The sequence below is a fragment of the Felis catus genome, chromosome B4, assembly GCF_018350175.1.
Source record: "Felis catus isolate Fca126 chromosome B4, F.catus_Fca126_mat1.0, whole genome shotgun sequence".
NCBI lineage: Eukaryota > Metazoa > Chordata > Mammalia > Carnivora > Felidae > Felis > Felis catus.
The window spans coordinates 80293797-80316444 of record NC_058374.1 but is presented as its reverse complement, the minus strand read 5'-3'; the positions used below and the strand labels follow the sequence as shown (position 1 = coordinate 80316444).

At 52.9% G+C, this 22648-nt stretch overlaps 2 long non-coding RNA genes across 8 annotated transcripts; one reads left to right on the top strand and one right to left on the bottom strand.

Moving 5' to 3' along the window:
• Positions 1 to 2405: 2405 nt before the first annotated feature.
• Positions 2406 to 19216, bottom strand: LOC102900569. Of its 6 annotated transcripts, none has more exons than XR_002159790.2 (4): positions 19078 to 19216; positions 5719 to 6026; positions 4884 to 5631; positions 2406 to 3200 (listed from the first exon to the last, which is right to left on the bottom strand). It is a non-coding gene; the product is annotated as an uncharacterized LOC102900569 (long non-coding RNA). The 6 variants fall into 6 exon arrangements; XR_006600744.1 differs by having other exon boundaries at positions 4884 to 5891; positions 5971 to 6026; XR_006600746.1 differs by adding an exon at positions 13090 to 13286 and having other exon boundaries at positions 4884 to 6026; positions 19078 to 19215.
• On the top strand, positions 17606 to 22631 carry LOC102900648. Of its 2 annotated transcripts, XR_006600741.1 has the most exons (3): positions 18120 to 18769; positions 19109 to 21444; positions 22572 to 22631. It is a non-coding gene; the product is annotated as an uncharacterized LOC102900648 (long non-coding RNA). The 2 variants fall into 2 exon arrangements; XR_440769.5 differs by lacking the exon at positions 22572 to 22631 and having other exon boundaries at positions 17606 to 18769; positions 19109 to 19983.
• Positions 22632 to 22648: the final 17 nt, after the last annotated feature.

Here is a 22648-nt window from a genome sequence, read left to right as displayed (position 1 = left end):
GAGGCCTTTGGTTTTATTTTTTTATTATTATTATTAAAAAATTTATTTATTTGAAAAAAATTTTTTAATGTTTTTTTATTTTATATTTGAGAGAGAGAGCACACAAATAGGGGAGGAGCAGAGAGATGGAGACAGAATCTGAAGCAGGCTCCAGGCTCCAAGCTGTCAGTACAGGGTTCGACGAGGGGCTTGAACTCACGAGCAGTGAGATCATGACCTGAGCCAAAGTCAGATGCTTAACCAACTGAGCCATCCAGGTGCCCCCCAAAATTTATCTTTATTTTAATTTATTTTTGAGAGAGACAGAGAGTGTGAGTGGGGGAGGAGCAGAGAGAGACAGAGACACCGAGTCCGAAGCAGGCTCCAGGCTCTGAGCTGTCAGCACAGAGCCTGATGCGGGGCTCGAACTCACAATCCAGACCGTGAGATCATGACCTGAGCCGAAGTCAGACGCTTAACTGACTGAGCAGCCCACGTACCCCAGGCCTTAGGTTTTAGCTTTAAAACTATGCAACCTGGGCATTTTATTACATAGCATATTTTGTGTGTGTTAAAATAAAAATGATGTTTTAAACTATTTGCCATCAAAACCTCTGTGGTACTCAGAGAAGCTTCTTATGTATCCTGTGACACCTTTACCATGCGGCCACTGCAGTGTGGCCCTGGGGCACCGGCACCCCGGGTGAGCAGTGCTTCTGTGTGAGGCCCCCTAAGTTCCTTCTCTGATTCTTTGATTTGTCATACTTCTCCGCCACTGTCCAAAGTTACATCTCTGATGACGACCACTTAGCGAGCACTTCCTGTGTGCCAGGCTCCACGCCAAATGCTTTAGATGCATTGTCGTTTAAATTGTCACAGCCACGTGGAACTCAGCGAGGTGAAGTGGCTGGCCTAAGGTCACACAGGTGCCAAGGGGCCAAGTGAGTATTCCGACAGCAGTCTGATCGACTCCAAGCTGCCTCCCGCTGCCTCAGGGAGGCTGGAGCCCCTGGCTGAGTGGCAGCCTGCCTGGGAAGGAGATCGTTGTGGTGCATCTAGAAAGAGCGTGTAATATAGGAAGCGTCATTTTCTCCAAGTTTCAGCGATAAGGAACTTTCTCTGAAGGGACGCCAGGTCTTGACCAAAGATCACCTCTCCATTTCCCTGCTGGGCCCTTGCAGCCCACCCTGGAGGGAGTTTCCCCCAGCAGGCGGGGCTTCCTGAGCGGCCAAGATGCTGTGGGCGGATAGGCTCTCTCCTCCTGGGCCCTTTCCCCCTAAGCCAGAGTCCCAGGCACCTCTCCCAGTTTGGAAAGCAGATTATTTATGGTTTATTTTTGACACCAGATCATCGCTGCCCAAGTTTCATCAATTTGTCACTGTTTTTATTGTCAGCAATTGCCCATAACTGGAGCACATTTAAAATGTCATTGATCTTGGTATTACAGTGTCATAATCTGACAGTAATAGGTGTAGCCAGCACAGGAAGCCCAGGCCCTGAGATTGATGGCGTTCAGCACACCAATTATATTCTGTCCATCTAAGTGATAAAAGAGTACGTAGGAGGCATTCAATAGATAAATTAGATATCGCTCCCAATTATGTCCCTTTATTTTATGGAGTCATATGTTCCCCTTAGAACTTTTTTTCTTCATTTGGCTTGTAAAGGGAGCGTTACTTGACCCCCCAAAGACGAGGGCTGCTCCCCTGCCTGACCCACCTTAGGTTTCTCCCTGGTCCCTGTCTACCTTCTAGAAGTTTCTCACCAAGGCTCTTCCTGAGCTCACCTAGGAGGTGCCTGGCATGCAGTGAGTGGGCCGAGGAAGGAGGTAGAGGTGCCCCAGTGTCTTTTGGGAAGGACTAGGAGGTCGGATGGTGCCTTTTGTTAACGTGACCCTGGCTGATAAGTCAGATGGGGTGGGGAGCCATTGCACAGGCTACCATCCTGCAATCCCAAACCAGCAGAGCCTTCAAATTAGGACAACTAGGGAATTGCTAGGACTGGGGAGGAAGAGGACGGTCAGAGAGCTTTCAGTCCGCGGGAAGTGAATTCATCCAGCTCCTACCTCCACTCCAGCCTGAATTGAGCCAATTCAAACCTTTCCTCAGGAGAACCCCCAGAGCCACCTGCAGCCCCGTTCCAGGCCGATGCCTTCCTCAGCTTGACTCCCAGCACCACCACTGTGCCGGGAGAGTGAGGCAGCGCTCCTGGGGAGGCTGCGGGCTCCCTGCTGGAGAGCAAGCCCCACAAGCTGCTCTGTTTTTTCCAAGACGGAGTGCGTGGCCAGAAATGAGAGACAGGGAATAGAGGTGCCCAGCGTATAAAGCCCTTAAACTCCGAGGACAGCCTTGGCCTGATCCAGACCCCTGTTCCCCAAACGCCATGTCCCCCTGAAGCCGGAAGGAAACACACAAGAGGCCGAGACATCAGGTGGTAAACAGTGTGCCAGGTCCATTTATTGAGCTTTGCAAGCGGAGGCATCCACAGGCCGGGCCGCTCCCCACAGCCTGTTGCCACCTCAGCTGTTATAAATAATCCTGGCACTAAGTGCCCTGTTACACGGAGGGGAAGTTGTTCTTACAGTGTGAAACCTGAGCATATGGGTCAGGGGAGGAGGGATGATGGGGGGACAGGAGAGAGAGAATGGGGAGTCATCGCCCCGAGGCTTCTCAAGTACACCCCCGAGCTGGTGATAGATGAATTTCTGGAGCAGCGGATGGCATTTCAAGTGAAATGTTTATAGGAAGCGAGTGTGATTTAAACAACGTCTTGGCCGATAAACACCAGCCAGATGGGGGGAGAGGGCAAAGCGAGGGGTAGAGGAATCAAAGGCCTGGAGGCCCCCAGTGTTAAGTAGCTGTCTGAAGCTCTGCTCAAACACACACACCAGCTTTGGTCTTAACATGTTTTTAAGAGCTGGTTATGATTTCCTTGAGGGCGGCTCAGATTAAGACTAGAGTAGAGCCCCAGCTGAGCGCCTTCAATAACTGTCCATCACGTCGTCTTTAAAGACAGCAGCCTCCTTCCTCCCCTCGGCTCAGGGAGCCTGAGACCGGGGGAGGACTGCCAGGCTGCCCAGCTTGTCAGCCTGTTCCTAGGCAGCACTGGGCCATCTGCCCTTGAACGGGTGCTGCCCCAGGTGCCGGGGCAGATCCTGGGGCAGGAATTGAGCCCCGCCCTCAGAAAGCTCTCAGTCGTCCAGGAAAGAGAAAACACACAACCTGGAAAAAAAGAGACAAAGTGAACAGAGCAAAAGGACGGAAGCCGAGGCAGAGAAAACGGTCACCAAATCCAGAACCCTTGTCACCGCGTGCACTGCTGCCACCCGGTCTGAGCCACTTGCCTCTCACGTGGACTAGTGCAGTAACCTTGCCACAAGCCCCCTGTATCTTCTCTTGCCCTATGCAAACCATTCCCAGTACAAAAGGCAGAAGGACCATTTAGAACTTGGCACGGCATGTCTTTCCTCCCTGCTTCCCTAAGAGTGAATGAAGATCAAAGTCCTTAAGACAGGGTTCAAGGCCCTGCATCATCATCTCGCCCCTCAGTGCTGCTGTCATCCTCCCGTGCTGTCCTTGCTCACGCCCTTCCAGCTACTCTGGCCTCCAGGCTCCACACACTTGCCAGGCACGCACCTGCCCTAGGGCCTTTGCACCACCTGCTCCCTGTGCTTGGAACACGCTTATTTATAATATCTGTGGGCCTTACTTACCCCTTCACCTCTAAGTCTTTGTTCAAATACTATATTCTCAATGAGACCCTCGCTGACTCCATATTTGAACTTGCAGACCTCTCTACCATCTTGTTTTTTTAAATGTTTATTTATTAAAAATTTTTTAATGTTTATTTTTGAGAGGGAGAGAGAGACACACACACACACACAGAGTGAGAACAGGGGAAGGGCAGAGAGAGATAGAGACACAGAATCTGAAGCAGGCTCTAGGCTCTGAGCTGTCAGCACAGAACCCGACCTGGGGCTTAAACCCATGAACTGCAAGATCATGACCTGAGCTGAAGTCCTAAGCTTAACTGACTGAGCCACCCAGGTGCTCCTAATGTTTATTTATTTTTGAGAGAGAGAGGGCATGCTCGAGAGTGTAAGCTGGGTGGTGGTGGTGGGGGGTGCTGGTGGCGGGGGAGAATGCAAACGGGGGAGGGGCAGGGAGAGAGGGGGACAGAGGATCTGAAGTGGGCTTTGTGCTGACAGCAGAGAGCCAGATGTGGGGCTTGAACTCTCGAACTGAACTCTCAACCGGCGAGATCGTGACCTGAGCTGAAGTTGGACGCCTAAACCACTGAGCTACCCAGGTGCCCCTGGACCCTGGACTTCTCCACTACCCTGATCCCGCTTCCCCTGATCTGTTTTTTTTTTTTTTGTTTTTTCTTTTTTTAATTTTTTAAAAATTTTTTTTAATGTTTGTTTATTTTTGAGACAGAGAGAGACAGAGCATGAACAGGGGAGGGTCAGAGAAAGAGGGAGACACAGAATCTGAAACAGGCTCCGGGCTCCAAGCTGTCAGCACAGAGCCCGATGCGGGGCTCGAACCCACGGACCGCGAGATCATGACCTGGGCCGAAGTCGGAAGCTCAACCGACTGAGCCACCCAGGCGCCCCTGTTTTTTCTTTTAACATTTATTTATTTTTGAGAGACAGAGTGACAGAGCATGAGTGGGGGAGGGGCAGAGAGAGAAGGCGATACAGAATCTGAAGCAGACTCCAGGCTCTGAGCTATCAGCACAGACCCCGATGCAGGGCTCGAACCCACAGACGGCAAGATCATGACCTGAGCTGAAGTCGGATGCTTAGCCAACTGAGCCGCCCCCCGCCCCCGCCCGGCGTCCCGACCCTGATCTGTTTTTTTTTTCTATACCCCTATCACCTTCTAATATACAATATGGTTTACCTATTTAATAAATATATTGTGTATTATCTGTCTCTTCTGCTAAAACGTAAGCTCCACAGAGGCAGGGGTCTTTCTCTGTTTTGTTCACTGATGCATCCCAAGGACCTGGAATAGTGCTCAATAATTGCTTAGTGAGTAAATATGAAGGATGAGGTTAACCAGGGGAGGGTTTGGAGAGGAAGACAGGGGGAGGCCATCCCAGGTGTGGGGTTAACTTGGGCCTTATCTCACTACGGGCCATGTGTGAGGATCTGGGAGTCAAGGTGATGGGTATGGTGCAAGATTGGGCCAGCACATCGCCCAAAAAGGAGAGATTCAGTTGCCAAAGGGACTGGCCTGGATTTACCCCCTGCTGGGAGACTTGGCTTTGGGTTGGGATTTCCTCATCTCCACGGCCAAAGTGTAATTTGGGCTAATAATACCGAAGGGATGTGCCAAGCAAGCATGACGTGGTTGGCAGTAACGGCTGGGCCAGGAGTTCAGAGGCCTTCAAGGTGGGGAGAGGGTGGCTGATTGCGTACGTGGGGCGGGGGAGGGAACCAAGTCACCATCTCCAAGAGGAGGATCCCCCCCACACACACACTGAGGGCAAAATAAAAGGTCCCGGGCTGCACCTGGAGTAGAAGGAAGTGGAGCGAGGCATCAAGAAAGACTTGCCAACCGTGTAACAGGTGGTAGAGGGAAGGTGTGGAGCCTTGTGCGCTGGGGATCCCGAGCAGGCTAGGCTGATGCCAAGGGCCCTGCAGGCCTGTGAGAGAGACCATGGGATGGCAGGGTGGAAGACCAGGCCCTTGAGCAGCTTCTGCCTCTGCCCGGCCCCACCCCTCCCTGTCACCTGCAAGGCTTCCAAGCTCCTAGGGCGTGGGAGGGGAGACTGACAGCATTTGGTGCCCCAGACCCCACCGGTCCACGTGCGGGCCTTTAGCACTTCTCCTCAAATCCCCAGTGCTCAGCTCAGCTCAGCTTTGCGGTGACTTCAGGGGACAAGCCAGGCGAGGTAGAAAGTATCTTTGGAGACGGATACAAGATAGTGGTTGGTGTGGTAATAATGGAGACAGGACCCGGGTGGCCTGGGAGTGAGACTTACTTGTCACTGTATCACTTTTGGTGCCTTTTGACTTTTCAACCACGTACATGTATTTCCTATTCAAAAGACATAAAATAATTAAAACGGGACAAAACAACCACAGCAGCAACAAAGAACAGATCCAGGGAAGCGGGAACCTAATGCCTGCGATGGCGACGCTGAGGACGCTGACCTGGCCCTTCCGTCCCCTCTGCACCCTCCTCCTCATCTGGTATCTCCGTTCTCTAGAGGGCCAGAGAGGGGTGTGGCTGGTCTGATGTCACACAGCATTTAGGGGCTAGCAAAGGCCTGTGGCCAGGTGTCCAGACTCTGGGAAGTTGACAGGGTCAGCTTTCTCTCTTGGTCTTCAGTGGTCTGTTCTCCCCCTTGACCTGTCCATGTTGTTTGCAAGGCTGTGCATATGCTACAGATCAGCCTTCAAAGAGGCATCCTTTTTTTAAAGATTTTTTTTTTAACGTTTATTGATTTTTGAGAGAGAAAGAGACGGACAGAATGCAGGCAGGGCAGGGGCAGAGAGAGAGGGAGACACAGAATCCAAAGCAGGCTCCAGGCTCTGAGCTGTCAGCACAGAGCCCGACCCAGGGCTCAAACTCACAAACAGCAAGATCATGACCTGAGCCAAAGTCCAACGCTTAACCTACTGAGCCACCCAGGCGCCACCACCCCCTCCCCACAAAGAGGCATCTGAAAAGGTGCGTGGTCTTAAATGCCATCTTTCTCAGAGTGTTGCGTGTTTACGGAGCTCTCCTCCGTGCCCCACTCCCCTCCATGTGCATCTGATAGTTTATTCCTTCCCTTCCTGCCTCCCTCCTCTCCACCTCTCCCGACCACCAAAGTGGCTCTCCACTGCAATTCAGCCCTGCCCGTGACAAGACACGTGACCCTGAGCCAGTCATTTAACCTTTCTGTGCCTCTGTTTCTTCATCTATAAGCGCGGAGCGTGACCTTCCTCCCACGGCTCCTCATTCATCCATTTGTACAACAAGCGTGTATTCTGTGCCAGGCGCTGAACCCAGCACCGAGGATCACGCGAGACAATATGTGTGGAATTAGCACAGAGACACAGAGAGTTATTGCCAAGGCCTCCTTCCTTGGATGCTTTGCTGGGCTGGACGCTCTACGTCCTCGTCTGCATGCCCCTGGAAGAATTTCTTCAGTCTGTGCCCAACCTCTCAGCTTCCAACACCGCTCCTGACATCCTCCTCTGGAGAAAGTGTCAGAGGCTGCAGCAATAGCCTTTTTCCCGGGCGTTTCCACGGGACTAGATCCCGAGGGCCTCACTTTGCCTGCAGTGAGGAATAATGCTGAAATTCGCCTGTGGGTCTTTGGTCTGGAACTTGAAGAGTGTCCACCGCCCTTGCCCTCTGGGGGCCCCATCCCTGATAATCTGCTCATGTCCTCCTCTGCTCATTTCTCTCCCTCCCTGAGCCTCACACCGCCTCGGGGACTGGCACAGAGGCAAAGATTCTAGACTGGAAACTCTCGCATATGCCTCCCTCTAAATCTAACCTGGGCTGTGGATGAAAGCTGGTCCCTTCTGTCAAACAACCACCACAACCTCAGAACATAAAAGAGAGCTTGTTTCAGACAGAGGAAAGAGAAGTTTCCGGAGCTCTTGGAGAGAGATTGCCCCCACTCGCTGCCTGGCCATTGAAGATTGGGTGAGTATGACTTGGAGGGAGGGATGTTTGTGGAAAAGGTGTGCCGCTTCGGCCTTGGTCACGACAAGATCCCGAGTCAAGTCAAAGCGATGATGCTGGACAATGGGGAAGGAGGGAGACACATCCTGTTTGTTGGGAACAGGCTTGAGGAGAGAGGTTTCGTGAGGGGTTCGATGGAACCACTCAGGTCCCCCGGAGGCAGGAGGAAGGAGATGACCTGAGCCTGCAAAGGATTTGGGGATGCCATGATGTCGCAGGGACTGTGGGGAAGCCAGGGACTTGTCAGCTCATCTGTGTCTAGAGCACAAACCCCACGGACAGGGACCAGGTTCTCTCAAACTGCACAAAGCCTCACACCGGGCACTGGAGAATCTGACTGAGGACGGCAAGTCCTTCCCTGGAAGATGCTGCCAGCCCCGCCCTCAGGAAAGGACAGCTGCTTTAGAGTCCCAGCAAAAAATGATTCCAGACTGTGGAACCCGGAAGTGCTTCATGGACAAGTTCCTCAGTCCTGCCTACCACAGCCTGCTTTGATCTCACCCATGATGATGTCGCCCATCCCCAGAAGACTAACTGAGCAAGGAATAAGGGTCTTGCTTTCAGGTCTAGTCTGTGGACCACGGGAGGCAAAAGAAGTTGGCCAAACTTCCAAGCACCTGTCTCAGCTCCTGGGGAGCCCCATGGAGCATGAAGGAAGGGGTTCCTCTATGGAGCTGCCACAGGCCATGAGAATGGATGCAGAGCAGCAGAGGGCAAGGGGGGTGGAAAGGCCAGAAGAGGTGGGGCTCCTAGAACCCCTCCTGGCTGCAGGTGAGGGAGCTCCTCTGGGTGGTCAGGCCCCTTCCCCCTGCCCAGGACAGACTGCAGCTTCTGGAAGGCAGGAGCTGGTCCTGAATCCTTTAGGCAGCCCCGGCGCCCAGCACAATGCAGACACTCAAAACTCATGTGTTGACTGAATAAATGAGCCTGGGGGCCAAAAGCTAGGCCAGCCAGCAGCTGGAGTCGGCCTTGGATACGGGCTCCCCCCATTTGAGCCTCAGTTTCTCCATGTGTAATGTGAGGGGGCTGCCCTAGCTTATCCCTAAGGTTCCCAGCAACCTGTTTGATTGCTCTCTTCTTTTTTCCAAATTCTCCTCCCCCCCCCCCCAGTAAAACCCTTCTCTCCCACGAATTCTCTCCCATTCTCTGCACCCCTGCTCAGTGCCTCCCCCCCACCCGCGCCAGCCAACTTGCTCCTGTTTCGCCCTTTACAGGTGTTTCTCTTTCTGCTTCTGGCCATTCCTCCCAGCATGCCCCGGCCCCCTCCCCGGAGCTTCCGTATTGGGGCTCCCCTCCCTGCCCCTCGCTGGTTCTAGCACCCCCTTCAGCGCCCTTAGGCTCCAGGGCGGGAGCTGGGAGGAGGGGGGTCCCAGAGCAGCCTTGGGGCCTGCCCGGGTCCCCCTCCCCGCAGTGGTGCCAAAGCGCGCCCTCTCCCCTCGCTAATGCGATCTGGAGAGACCCCGGCGGGCGGCGGGCAGTCTGGGCTGAGCGTCCCGGGCGGCGCTGATGGATGGTCCCCTGACAGTAATCGCGGAATGAGGACGCGCTGGCGACGCTCTCGCCCGAGGCCGGCTGTTTGGCTAGCCCGGGAGTCCCTCCTCCAAGGCGCGGGGCCCCCAACCCACCTGGCTTTGGAGAGGCCTGCGGCCTCCGGGTCAGGGCTGAGATGGGGTCTCTCCCTGCCCTCTCTCCCGCGGAGACCTCGGTTTCTGTTTTGAAATCATCCTTGGGTCCTACGCTGCAACTGTGATTCTGAACAAGCCACTCGCTCAGCTGTCTCCAGCCTCAGTTTCCCCTTCTGTATAATAGGAAATAATGGTCTTTCCAAGCCTGGATGGAGAGTGTTAACAGCCAAGGAGAAAACACGGGGGGGCAATTACCGTCTCCCTTAAGCTGAAATTGATTTTCACTTTTAGTTCACAGTGCTCAGAAGAACACAGGCTAATGTACTGCTCGGAATGAGAGCTGGGTGGATATCCACACACAGAACATATGTTTATGCACGTCCGCATGTCATATAATGTTTTGGGGTGTCTAATAAGTATACCTGAAAGTAAGAGATGGCAGTCAGCGTTGCTAACGTGTGTTTAAAGAGAAGCACAGCAGCGCAACATTTCTCCAGGGAGGTGGCCGCCTGGAGCAGGACCCTTCCTCCACTCCACTGAGACCCGCCCAGTCACCTAAACCTCATTCCTTATCCTGTCTTGGGATCCCCTTCAATCCAGGGCTAGGCTGACTCAGGGCTGTGAGGAGAGAATCCTTCTTGGGGAAATGTTCTCAGACGATTTCCCAGCCCCCTCACCCGCTTCCGGGTGACAGAGTTCTAAGGCTCTTCCACTCCTTCAACCCAAGGGATCCCCATGGGGGGGAGGGAGGGGGCTGGCCCTGCAGAGGGGCCCGGGGCAAGGATCCAGAACCAATTACAATTCTGAGAGCACACCCAGACGCCTCCTCACTCCCTTTTAACCTTTCTCTCTCGTCAGGAACCAAATTGAGTTAGTCTTGAGTTTTGATTTAATTCCCGAAATGGAGTCATAATCTGTTTAGTGTCCTTTTTCCCAAGTCCTGGGTACTGAAGTGTGCGTGGGGGGTGGGGGAGTTAATGAGAGAGTTGCTCTGTGGCCTGTGGAGAACCCTCACACACACTTAACCTCCCAACACCACCAAAGAGCAGGAGACACCAGGAATGCCATTGGTGGTATAATGGTGATGGTGATGGTGATGACAATGGTGATGTTGGAGATGCCGGCTAGTATTTACTGGGCGCCTACTGTGTGCCAGTACTGAGCTGGGCCCTGTACATGCTTCTCTCCCAATGACCTTCCAGGGAGGTACCATGAATGTTTCCAATTTACAGATGTAGAAACTGAGACTTCGGTTAATTTCAGGAGCTTATGCTGCGTCCACAGCTATTCATTGAACAGCAGAGCCCCAATGTAAAACCGCACAGTCTGTGCTCATCTCCACTTAGCTGGGTGAGACAGAAAGTTCTACAAGCCCCAGCTCCCTCATTTGCCCAACACAAACAATAAATAGGGATAATAACACGCTCCTTTCATAGGGTTGTTCTGTTGATTAAATGAGATACGGATTTGCTGCATTCAGGGTAAGCATTTAATTGCTTAAGTGCCTTCAACACTGGGGTGGATGGAATAGGGCAAAGGAATGGGTACAGTGCTGGGGGGAGGTGACTGTTTATTATAAGTTGTTCCTGCTGATAATAATAGCATGCATTAGAGAACGTGCTGGGCACAGGCAGTCCTACAAGGAAAAGATTGCTACGCCTGTTTCACAGATGAAGAAACTGAGTTTCAGATAAATTAGGTAAATGGCCTAAAGCCAACCGGTTAATAAATGGCAAAGTGGTGCTTGTATTCAAACAGTGGGCCCTTGGACTCCCAAGCCTGCCACCCCCGGTGCCCCGGGGGGTCACCAGAAACTGGCCTCCCCTGGGGGAGGTCGGGGGCGGGGGGGGGGGGGGGGGGGGGGAGGGGGCACACCCTCTACCACCTGCAACCCAATTTTCTCCAGGTGAGCAATGTTTCCTTAAAGGAACAGGAGGAAAGTCAACAACGAGGCAGCTGAGACAGGTTCTCCCTCCCCCAAAGCCAAAGTGGAGCCTCCCTTCCCTCCCTCTCCTCACTCCCCTGATTCCTCTGTGCTCAAGTTTGTGGCCATTAAATAGAAGAGGAGAAAGTTTGAATCAGGCATGAAATATTTATCAGTTAATTACAATATGCAGATTCTGTTCCTGGGGGTGATTTATCTTTTTGGAAATATAGGAAAAGATCCTGGAAACTTGTATCCTAATTGCTTGGCCTATTATTGTAGCAACCAGGTAGAAATTCCATTTACTATGTAACTACAAATTCTCCTACTGGCTGCCTCTGCCTCTGTCACTGGTGGTCTGGGACCGGATGCTGTTTTGAGGACAGAGGGGCCTCTCCGAGGTCAATCTGTCCATTCCCCTGTTTCCTCTTGGGGAGGACCCTTTCAAAACCCTAGTGATGGTAGGAAATGAAAAAGATGAGAGTCTCTAAAATTCTGAAGTGTCCAGAGAAGCCAATGCTAAGTGGCACCCTCCCCCAATGAGGCAATGAGGGCTGAGGCTGCGAAAATGCCCACACTTGGAAGAGCTCTCAGCTGGCAGCCTCTCGCCTCCCATATCACCTCCTAGGGCCCATACCTCAACCCCAGGCTGCACATTAGCATCACCGGAAGAGTTTTCCAACCAGATGCTTAGGCACTACTCCAGGCCAACCAAATCAGAATCCCTGGAGGGCGGGACCTGGGCATCAGTATTTTTTAAAGCTCCCCAGTGGGTTCCAATGTGCGGCAACAGATGAGACCCTCCGGGGCTAACAGGAGAGTATGGCTCCCTGGTGAGGGGGCCCTGCTCCTCTGTGTGACTATGTAATTTTTATCACTCCCTTTCAGGTGGTGGAGGGGACAATCCCTTCACTTTTATTGGAATCTGAAGAGCATCCTTTATTCCCCTTACCAGAAGCTTCTAATATTAATAACTACCATTTATCAAGCCCCTGCTGAATGCTCGGATCTATGCAAATAAAATTTAATCGGATCTACACAACTCTGTGAGGTCAGTGGGTATGTGCATTTTATGGAGGGCTCAGGGAGGTGAAGGAATCTGCCTCGGGTTCTACAAACTGGCAAGTGACGGCTCTGGGATTTGAACTCAGAGCCTGTGCTGTAACCACTGTTACAGATCCTCCCAGATTCTCCGGGCTGGAAGGGCTTCAAAGCTAGTATGGGAAGGGCCTGGGGATCATCTTGGGGAGGGGAAAGGCAAGGGAGACAAGAAGGGGGCATATGGATGGACCTCGGAGAAAAGAGGGCTGTGGGGGGAGGGGCCGGGGTGTGTGGGGATGACCGGAGGTTCCAAGAGGAAGAAGGTGTGGCGAGGGAAGGGGGCAGTGGTGGCGGAGAAAGCCGGGGGAAGGGGTTCAGGAGCGGGGGCCGGCAATCAGAACGCTGGGAAAGGTGAGTTGTGCCCACCGAGGACCAGGACCGGGTAGCTGGAGAGGGGGAGGGACCTTGTGTCCGAGGAGGGGTCTTTGTGAGGCACGCAGCAGTGAGGAATGCCCGCCATGAATACTAAGGGCAAGAAGAAGAGAAAGGGCCAGAGGGGCTGGGTGATGTTTAGCGGCCGGGGTGATTAATGGGGGTGAACGGAGGGTGAAACTCAAACCCTTCGAACGGAGATGGTGGGGAATGGTTGTCCAAGAACAACAGCGCACTGTTTCATCGAGAAAGCCAATGTCCAGAGGAGGGGCGGGTGGGGAGGGCGCCTGGGCGCAGTCGCTCCTTTCCTTTTTCCCAAGGTCTCTTTATTTGCCATCAGACAGTAAATTAAAATATGCTCGCCAACTCCCGGGGACTCTCCAGAGGGGCTTCCTACCTGCCTCCTGGCTTGGGGGAGACCGAGGATGCTGGAGTGACTTGGGAAAAGAGCAGCTGAGGTCTGGGATGGCAGCTGAGATGTCTCCACGGCCTGCTCCACTGGGACATGAAATGGCCATGTGCCGGCCGGGCCACAGGTCCCCTCTGGACCAGGCGGGCACTGAGCGAGTCACAGGGGCTGGGTCCCCACACGTCCTGTGAAAGGTGGCGGTGTTCTCAGAGTAAAGTTCTCAGGGCAGTCACAGCGTGAGGGAGGCGTTGCCTCCATGAGGCAGAGTTGGGGGAAGGAGGAGGGAAGGCCCTGGATTGGGGTGCGGATCTGGGTTTGAGGAACAGAGGTTAAAACTCTCAGGAAATAGGAGGTTTGAACCCCCTCCTTCATTTTCTACCTTCTGCCTTTCTCTAGATGCAACTCTGGGAACTGCCTCTGCCTCCACCCCCCCCTCCACCACCCCTATCCCGGTCAGCATTCTCAGAGGGCAGGGAAGGAGGGAAGAGGGGATGAAGAAAATGTCTCCGTGCAGGGGGAGGTGAGCTACAGGCAGGGATTCGGATGGAAATTATCTCACAGGAGACAATTTTCTCCCTCTCTAGGCCCTTACAGATGTGAAACAACGGGCAGATCCCACTCCCCACCCCCAAACATCCAAGAGCATGGTGTATCTTTTTTTTTTTTTTTTTGGGACAGAGAGAAACAGAGCATGAACGGGGGAGGGGCAGAGAGAGAGGGAGACACAGCATCGGAAACAGGCTCCAGGCTCCGAGCCATCAGCCCAGAGCCTGACGCGGGGCTCAAACTCACGGACCGCGAGATCGTGACCTGGCTGAAGTCGGACGCTTAACCGACTGCGCCACCCAGGCGCCCCGAGCATGGTGTATCTTGAAGCCTTTGCCGCCTCAAGGGAGTGGGGTAGGAGGAAAGGGAGGCCAGGAAAAGGAGGGGCCAGTATTCAGGGGTCTCCAGAGGGCTGAGGGAGACCAGCTTGTCCTAGGGCAGGGGAGGCAGGAGGCCCACCCTTGATCCCAGATCACCTGGATTGTCGCACCTGGGTGTCCTTTGCCACCAGACCTTACCCCCTGTCTCCACACACAGCTCAGCCAACCTGCTTCTCTCGTTGGAGTCTCACTCACAGTCTCCACTCCACCTTTCTAGGAGCCAGGCCTACAAAGCGCTTTGAAATCTGAAGTTAGTGGGTGGTGGTTAATGGAGCGCAAGCACTCTGTGAGGTGCAAACATGACCTGACTGGTAATGCGGCAACCGTTCCACACAGGGGCCGAGTTCAAGGGCTGCCTTCCAGAGGACCAGGCCTCAGTTTGCTTGTTCTGAGGGCAGGGGCTAACAGAGGGTGCCCTGTGCTTCACAGAGGAGAAGGAAATAAATGAGCCCACTGGAGAACAACGGCCACAATCAACGGTCTTAATTATGAATTAATAATTCATAATTATTCCAGACTTGCAGATAAGCACAAGCCCGCTGAAATTATTTCCCAGGGAGGAATTCAGTTGGAGGGGGTGGGAAGGGGACTGCATTATGGCCATTACTTCTAGAGGCCCTGAAGATCATTCCTCTGCTTCCCAACCACAACGTGGAAGAGATTCATGAGCTGCTTGGTGGGTTCCCCCTTACGGCTATTACCCACCCCCCATGCTTCTAAACACAGGGCCACACTTCCTCCCCATTCTACCCTGCCAAAGGGACCTCAGAACCTAGACCCTGGGTTTCTGTGGTCTCTCTGGCCCCTGCTGCCTGTCCTGCGTTTTATACAAAGATGGGTGTCTCTTCTCCCTCTCTCTCCTCCCTTCTCATGGAGATTGTCTAGGAGGCCTCATGGTGGTGGAAGGTCTTCCAGTTCTAGGTGGGAAGAGAAACAGGGAGTACCCCTTCTAGTGTGGATGCTAGTTGGCTCCAGGGTCTGGGTTCGAGGGGCTGACGCTGACCTACTGAGAAGACATCTACATGGGATGTCTTGGTGGTGGGGCCTAAACAGGGCCCAGGAGGCATACCCACCCCCAGACCCAGCTCCCTGCTGCTCTCCTCTCCAACACCCACAATTCCAAGTTCCCATTTTTTAAATCTCTTAAAGGAAGCTCAAAGAGCTACTCAGACCCTCCCAGCTCCAGATCTCCTCTCTCTCAGGGAATCTGAAAAGGAGAGATTCCTCCCCAAATTCAATGCCTTAGACCACAAAGGGGCCTTATTATCTTCTGGCCATTAGGAGACCCCTGACCACCATCTCTGCTGTGGAACCACCTTCTTCAACATTCTAGGAGGAAGAAGGAGCAAGTGGCCAGTGGCCAAGAGGATCTGGCATTAGAAAGAATTTTCAATCCCAATTCTATGGTTTTCCCATCAGCCTCAGCAGTTGCACCAAATCTGCATGTGAGGCTACATCTCAGGATGAAGGGAGTTGGCACAAGCCGACCTAAAGCACTCTTTTCCAAACCTGTGGGTGCAAGGATGTGCTTCTGGCCTAGGTGGATGGTCAGCGCGGCACACCCAGGGGGCACCCACTGCCATGGGGACCACACATCCACCCTTCACTTCAAGCTCCTTCCCTGGCCCCACTTTTGGTCTCAAGAGAGGGATCAGTTAGGCGTGATCCAAATTATCCAGATAATTAATTGTGGAAGCACGACTTGCGTTCTCTTAAAATGCCACTCCTTTGGCCTCCAGAGATCATTAAATCCCTTCCCTAGCTCCTCCTATTCTCTACCCGCCTCCCCAACGTACTCCAAAATCTTAGCTACGAAAAAATCCTAAAGTATGGGGAACAAACTTTCCTGATCTACCATTTTTTCCCCACCTGCAACTCCTGTCCCCTCCCCCCAAATTTTCTCTCTTCTGAGCCTCCGCTCTTCGCTTCTTTAAAAAAAAAAAAAAAAAAAAAAAAAAAACGAAGAAGAAGGAATTTTCAATAGTCCCACTTGTCAAGCGAAGACCATCTTTTAACCTTCAACAGCAGCGAAAGCCGTGTGAACTCTCGGTGAACCAAGATTGAAGTCATAAATCACGCGTACAAAGGCGGCTGCGGAGGCTGGCGCGGGCTGCTGCACCTTTAACGCTTTCTGGGGCTGACAGGCGGCGGCCCAGCTAAAGTTCACAGCGCCCGGGGAGGGCCCGCCCCCGCCTCCCCTCCCCCGGCCCCGGGCCCCGGCCTCGGCCCCCGGCCCGCCCGGCCCAGCCCGCGCGAGCCTCGCCCGGAGGCCCCGAGCTGCTCTCGCGCGCGCAGGGGGGGGGGGGGGGACGTTCTCTCTCCCGCCGCCCGCTCGCTGCTCGGCCGCTCGGCCGGCGCCCCCACCCCGCCCCGCTTGCTGTATTTAAATAGGCAACTGGATCCACACGGACACAATAATTTAGCTTGTCTATGGCATTTTCTACAGGACCCCAAGAGATGGACCTTCCACTCCCCCTTTTCTCTCTAGAACTGGCATCTTTCATCTCTGTCTATACGGGCCCAATTATACAGATCCTCGGGGTTCCAATAGGATCTGAAGCATTGGAACCAAGAACACCTGGCCATAATTAGAAAGGATTTTCTTTTTCGTTACCTTGTCTTTCTTTTCCTTTTTCCCCCCTTTCCCTTAAAAATTCTATTGTTTTAATTTCAGGTATTTATCTGTTTTTAAGAGGGCTAGAATTAACCACGGTGAGGGCGGGGTAAGTGGGGTGGGGGGAAAGCCCAGCCTTCAGCCCCTTGCAGAGATCGCCAGGCTTCCTAGCCTGCCCCGCCTCGCTTCCTTTCCTTGGCCTTCGGCCTCCTCCTCCTCCTCCTCAGATCGTTTTTTATTTTTTTTCCTCCCCCCACCGTCTTCTCTCCGGTTTAATTAAAGTTTACCGACTCCACTTGCCTTTTTTCTCCTCTCTCTCCGAAAGCGGAAACCAGACAGACCAGCGGCCATGGGCCAAGCAGCCCCGTGGCCCCAGCACAATCTGGGCCCGCCACCGTCAGGGCCTCCCCCTCGCCCGCCACCCTCCGCCGCCGCCGCCGCCGATGGCCTCCTGAACTGGTGCGCAGCCCCTCCACCATCCCGCAGGTGTGCAGCCGCCGGCCTGAGGGATCTGAATGCCCGGGGCTGGGTAGGGGTGTCCTGCCTTCCCCTAAACCCACCCCTAGACTTGCTCCAGAAAGTTTGGAGGGTGGGTACACCCCGACTGAGGTAATCAGCTCCCCCAAACCCATGGCTGACTAATATGATATGACAAAAGCTGGTGATGGATTTGGTATATGTTAATTCACAATGCCCTTTCCTCCAGAATTTAACTATAAGTTAATACACACCGGAAACCACGCGCATACACGCTCGTTAATGGGCTTAGGTATTAGCGAGTCCTAACGATGCATACAAATGTGCTCTGCGCTCTGTAGGCCCCTCAAGATTTATGGGCCTTGAGCTCTCTGAAGCTGTAAACAAGGAGAAAAAAAGAGAAAGAGAGAGAGAGACTGGGGGAAAGAGACAGAGGCCTGACTCACCCCTCCAGGTTGTGGGAGAGAAGGGATCTCTGCAAGTGGGTTCTTATGTATTTTGCTTTCCTTACAAGCTCGGTGTCTGTGGGTTTCGGCATGGGGCTGGGGCTGGGGCTCGGGTGGTGGTTGCCCTGAATGCTGCTGGGATGTGTGGGCAGTGTGGTGTTTGTGTGCTGGGGTAGGAGGACTCCTGCCTCCCAGGCCGGGGCCTGCGTCTAGCAGATATCTGTGGGCATAATACCTGTGAGTGTGCAGTGTGCTAGGTGTGTGTGTGCACGCAAGTGCATGTGTGAGAAGCAGGCCTCCCTCTGGGCCTGGCTGCTGTCCCCTGAACCCGGTGAACAAATCTCTAACAACAGTCATAATAACAATAAGTAATAAATAACAATAAAACAGTAGTTAACAGTCCCTCCCTAGCAGGGTAACAATAAAATGCAAGAGGAGATATTTTGAGGAGGGGCCAGGGGAAGGAGTCATGATCACAGCATCTGAGGGGAAGACAAGGAAGGAAGGGAGGGAGGGAGGGAGGAAGGAAGGAAGGAAGGAAGGAAGGAAGGAAGGAAGGAAGGAAGGAAGGAAGGAAGGAAGTTAGCTTCTTCCTATGCCCTCGGGGCGGGGGGGGGGGGCTGGGTTTGGGAACCCCCTCTCCAGACAAGGTCCTTTGGCCAGAGGAGGAGAGGGAGAGCCAGGAGGCCACTCTTTCCTGCTTCTTTTACTCTGGCTTTTGCTTTGTGCGATCAGGGGAGGGACCCCACATATGGGGGTGATTAGTGGCTTTGGGGTCTCTGGAGCCCCTGTTTTAAAGAGAAGAGCAAGCGGACAGGGTCAGACGAGGGGGCAGAGATGGATGAGGCGATGGCCAGAGCCAGGGGTCCCGGCCAGTCGGGCCCGCAGAGGTGCTGGGGGAGGACCTGCCGCCGGGTATGGACAGAAGCAGAAAAACATTTATGGCCGCCTGCAAGAGAGAGGGGAGAGCAAGGCCGGGTTTCCGGTAGGCCCAGGGAAAGTTCCCTTTCTAGGGGCTTTTCAAACAAACAAACAAACAAACAAAAACAACCACCACAACAGCAACAACAACAAAAAAGGAGAAGAAGAAGGGAGGGGTTGAGGCGCGCTGAATTTTCCCTCGCGGTCTCGGAGCCTGCGGATTTCCATAAAAGAAGAGAAGACCACGCTCCCGGATCCTTCCACATCTGCCTCGTTTTCTCCAGGTACAATTTTCTGGTAATCTTATCTATGTATTTATTGTGTGTGGTGGGGAGTCACATGTGTAGGGATACGGCGCTCGCCCAGAGAGAAAGCCGCCCCACAGTTTCGGGTCTAACGAAATCCACCACCACCACCACCACCCTCCCCCCTTTAAAAACAATTGTATCCCCCAAAAAGGAAAGAAAAAATCAAAGAGGAAATATAAAAACGCAAATTAGCCAACTTTTTAAAAGAGAAAGGAAAGAAAAGGGGAAAAAAATGACCATAACAAACAAGCGTTGAGAACTTTTAAAAGATTTAAGTCACAAACCTTTTCAGAGGTTTTGATTCTTTTTCAACAGCCGGTGACCCATCTGGTCTGAAAGGGACGGAGAACTACACTTGCCACTGAGTCACTTCTTTAAGACCGGTGCACACACAAAGATTCGCAAGAGAACCCGGGGCGTCCTTGCATTTGAACACCACGCGAGGCGGAGGATACTGATAACCAGTCGGACAAAATACTAATAAAATAAAATGAAATCGGGGGAAGCGCTGAGTGCAGGGCGAGCGGGGAGAGGCCGGATCTTGGGTTCCAGGCGGCCCGGGGCGACGGGGGGCGCCGAGCGGGGCCGGGCTCCTGCTGGCGACCCTGCTCCGTCTCGGCGTCCCCAGCCCGGCCCGCGGCCCCCTTCTCTCCAGCCTCCGCGCCCCTCCTGCCCTCTTGGCTCGGATGCCTGGTCTGGCCTCCCCGGTGCGAGGATTTGGGACCTAAGAAGGGCAAAGTGACTCAAGCCAGACTCTCCATTTTTCTCCCCTAGGCCTCTCCACTTGCCCAGGCGCTCAGCCACCCGGGGACCGACACAACAGGGGCTTCTGGGCCTCCCCCTACCCACTCCTGTATGGTTTCCCCAAAGTCTAGCGACCTCCAACCCTCCTTGGTGGGGGGGGGGTGCAAATATCAGTGGCCAGACTCCTCTGCACCCTGTCATGGGTGACCTCACTTCAGGAATATCTTGAAGGAGAAGAAAAAGAAGGCCGGCTTAGAGCCGTGTTTACATCTAGTTCTACTGATCTGTTCACATCTGGAGAGTTTATTTATAACCCCCACTATAACTCTCCCTGTTTGGAGGCACTGATGTCTAGAAAATATTGCTCTATCTCTAACCATACCTAAATGTGCTGTGCTTGTATTTACAGATTTATGCTCGAGGAAAATATAATTATTTCCATTGTATTCGTGCATATACAATAGTTATAGAAGTAGATTTATATATGAGAAAATATACGGCTCTCTTACAGCCATCCAGTTTTATGGACATTTGATATCCTGACAGATTTATATCTCCGAGCAGCTATATAGATAAATGTATATCGTTAGAATTATGTATCAGGAGATATATACTTATTGATTGTGATATAGAGTAGTTAGAACATTCACTCAGAGCCATATATGGCTGTGGAGATATTTCTATATTATTATCACTATATATAGGCATCTCTATTTATAACTACATAGTTATAAAAATAGACATAAGTAATTATAGTCCTATATGTACATGCTGCTATCTCTCTGTAGAGTTATAGACACTTGTGAATATAACTCTGTAGAGATATCTGTATGTATATAAGGGTGTAATTACCTCGTGATGTGTGTGTATTGGGGCTCAGACCAGTCTATCTCTGTACAGACATATTTATATGTAGGGGCTGAGAGAGACTTAGTCACAGAAATATTTCCAGAGAGCCAACTGAAAAGCAGGATCGGGCCATCTAGGAAATCAGCTAGCAGAGTTCTTTACTTACGGGGAGAGGGCCACAAGGTAAACAGAACATAGGAAGCCTTGAGAAGAGGAGGCAAAATGACTGGGGTGTGGCGGGAGCAGTCAAGGAGGACAGCGGTGAACCCCAGGCACCCGCCTGAAGACAGGGAGCTGGTTTTGTGAGGGGCAGGTACAGATGGTCGTGGGCGCAGGTCTTGTGGAAGGGGAGGCCGGGAACAGTACCACAACCTGGAGGTACGCTTCAGCTCCGCGGCCCGGGAGCAGGCCTTCGGTTTGGCTTTCGTGCACTAAAGGTCAGCTACCACCTAGCCCCTTCTGTGTTCCTGGCACATTGCTCTTGAACCCCAGTTTCAGGGTCTCAGAAAGGTGGCTTCGGAGGTGAGGAGACTTAGGGACAGGACAGGGAGGGGGTGCGCTTTCACTGCCTTTGCTCTCTGGGGATACGGCCAGGAAAGCCAGGGACTGTGGCCAAATAAAGCTTGCTTTCACCGGGGGCCTCCTGTGCCCCTGGGGGGGGGGCTGTGTGGTAGGAGCCTGTGTGGTAGTTTGAGGGGTGAATTTTCAAGTGTTGGGCTTATTCTGATGGGAGTTTCAGGAGGCCTTGCTCAACCCCCTTTTTTGGAGGCCCAGGCCTCAGGAGCTTAATCCTGCTCCATTGGGTCACTCCTCTGTTGCTCCCCAGCTTGGGGTTCCCTCCCCTCTGGGTACAGAAGGCTATTATACCCTCCAGCTTCCTACCAGCACTGCCCTGGGCCTTGAGGGGAGAATTTGCCTCTAATGTGTGGGGAACGTGGATCGGCACCTCTAGACCTCATTTCTCCCGCTCACATCTACCTGGCTCTCTCGCCAGCCTCCTTCCAGGTGCCAACTGGGCCCGGACTCCACAATTCTTCCCCTGCCACCAACTACCCCAGGTGAAAAGACATTTTTCCCCTGGCCCCGGTTCTTTCCATCTTTCTTTCTTTAAACCAGGAAGTCACAGACCTCTTTGCTCAATGGTTTGTTTGAGGGAGTTTCCCTGTACTCAGGATCAGTGGCCGGTCAGGCTTCCAAGATCTCTAGGATTCTGGCAAGGAAGTGAAGACCCCTGGGCTGGGGTTAAATGCCAAGTGCCACCCTCCACACACCCCTGCCCACGGGATTGGAGCTTCTCTGGAACAAGAACTCTATCTTCTGCCTGACACAGAGGGGTAGCCCGATGCATGCTTGTGGAGATAAACTGAATGGCGATCAGTGCAACAGCTTTTGGTGGAGAGAATCTCACCTTCTGTGGCCACTGCTGAGAGCTAGCTAGCAGGCACCTGGGGGCCCTGGCTGGAGCCAGGCCAGGAGCCCATGGTGGCTGGAGATTAGTGCCCAGCAGAGAGCAGCCTGAGCTGAGACGGGCGAGTGGGGGGTGGAGTGAGGCACTGAAGCCAGGCTCAGCCCCCGTAGAGTGACTCCACCCCCCACCCCCCACCCCAGCCTCCTGGTTCCCCAGACCCCCAAGCACATGAAAACTAAACCAGAACTGAGACCTGGACTGGGAAGGAGCTGCCTGTCAGCCTGAGGGCTCCAAAAAGGAACTACCACTTGGTCCATTAAGAAATACATAAATAGGGGTGCCTGGGTGGCTCAGTCAGTTGAGCGTCTGACTTCGGCTCAGGTCACGATCTCACGGTTTGTGGGTTCGAGCCCCGTGTCGGGCTCTGTGCTGACATCTCAGAGCCTAGAGTCTGCTTTAGATTCTGTGTCTCCCTCTCTCTCTGCCCCTCACCCACTTGCATTCTCTCTCTCTCTCTCAAAAATAAATAAACGTTAAAAAAAAAAAGAAATACATAAATAAAACAAAAAATAAATCAGCATGAGACAGGCACCCTGGTAGAAGGAAAGCCCTCAGCCGGGCTCCAGGGATACTACCAAATGCATCAGAATAAATATTTTAAAAGTTTTTTCACTTAAAAAGTTCACAAATTTTCTGATTCGGTAATATTCTCTAATTAGGTTGTTTCATATAGTTCTTTTTTTTTAAGTTTATTTATTTGTTTTGGGGGGGCTGCAGAGAAGGAGAGAATCCCAAGCAGGCTTTGCACCACCAGGGAAGAGCCACCAGCACAGAGCCCGATGTGGGGCTTGAAC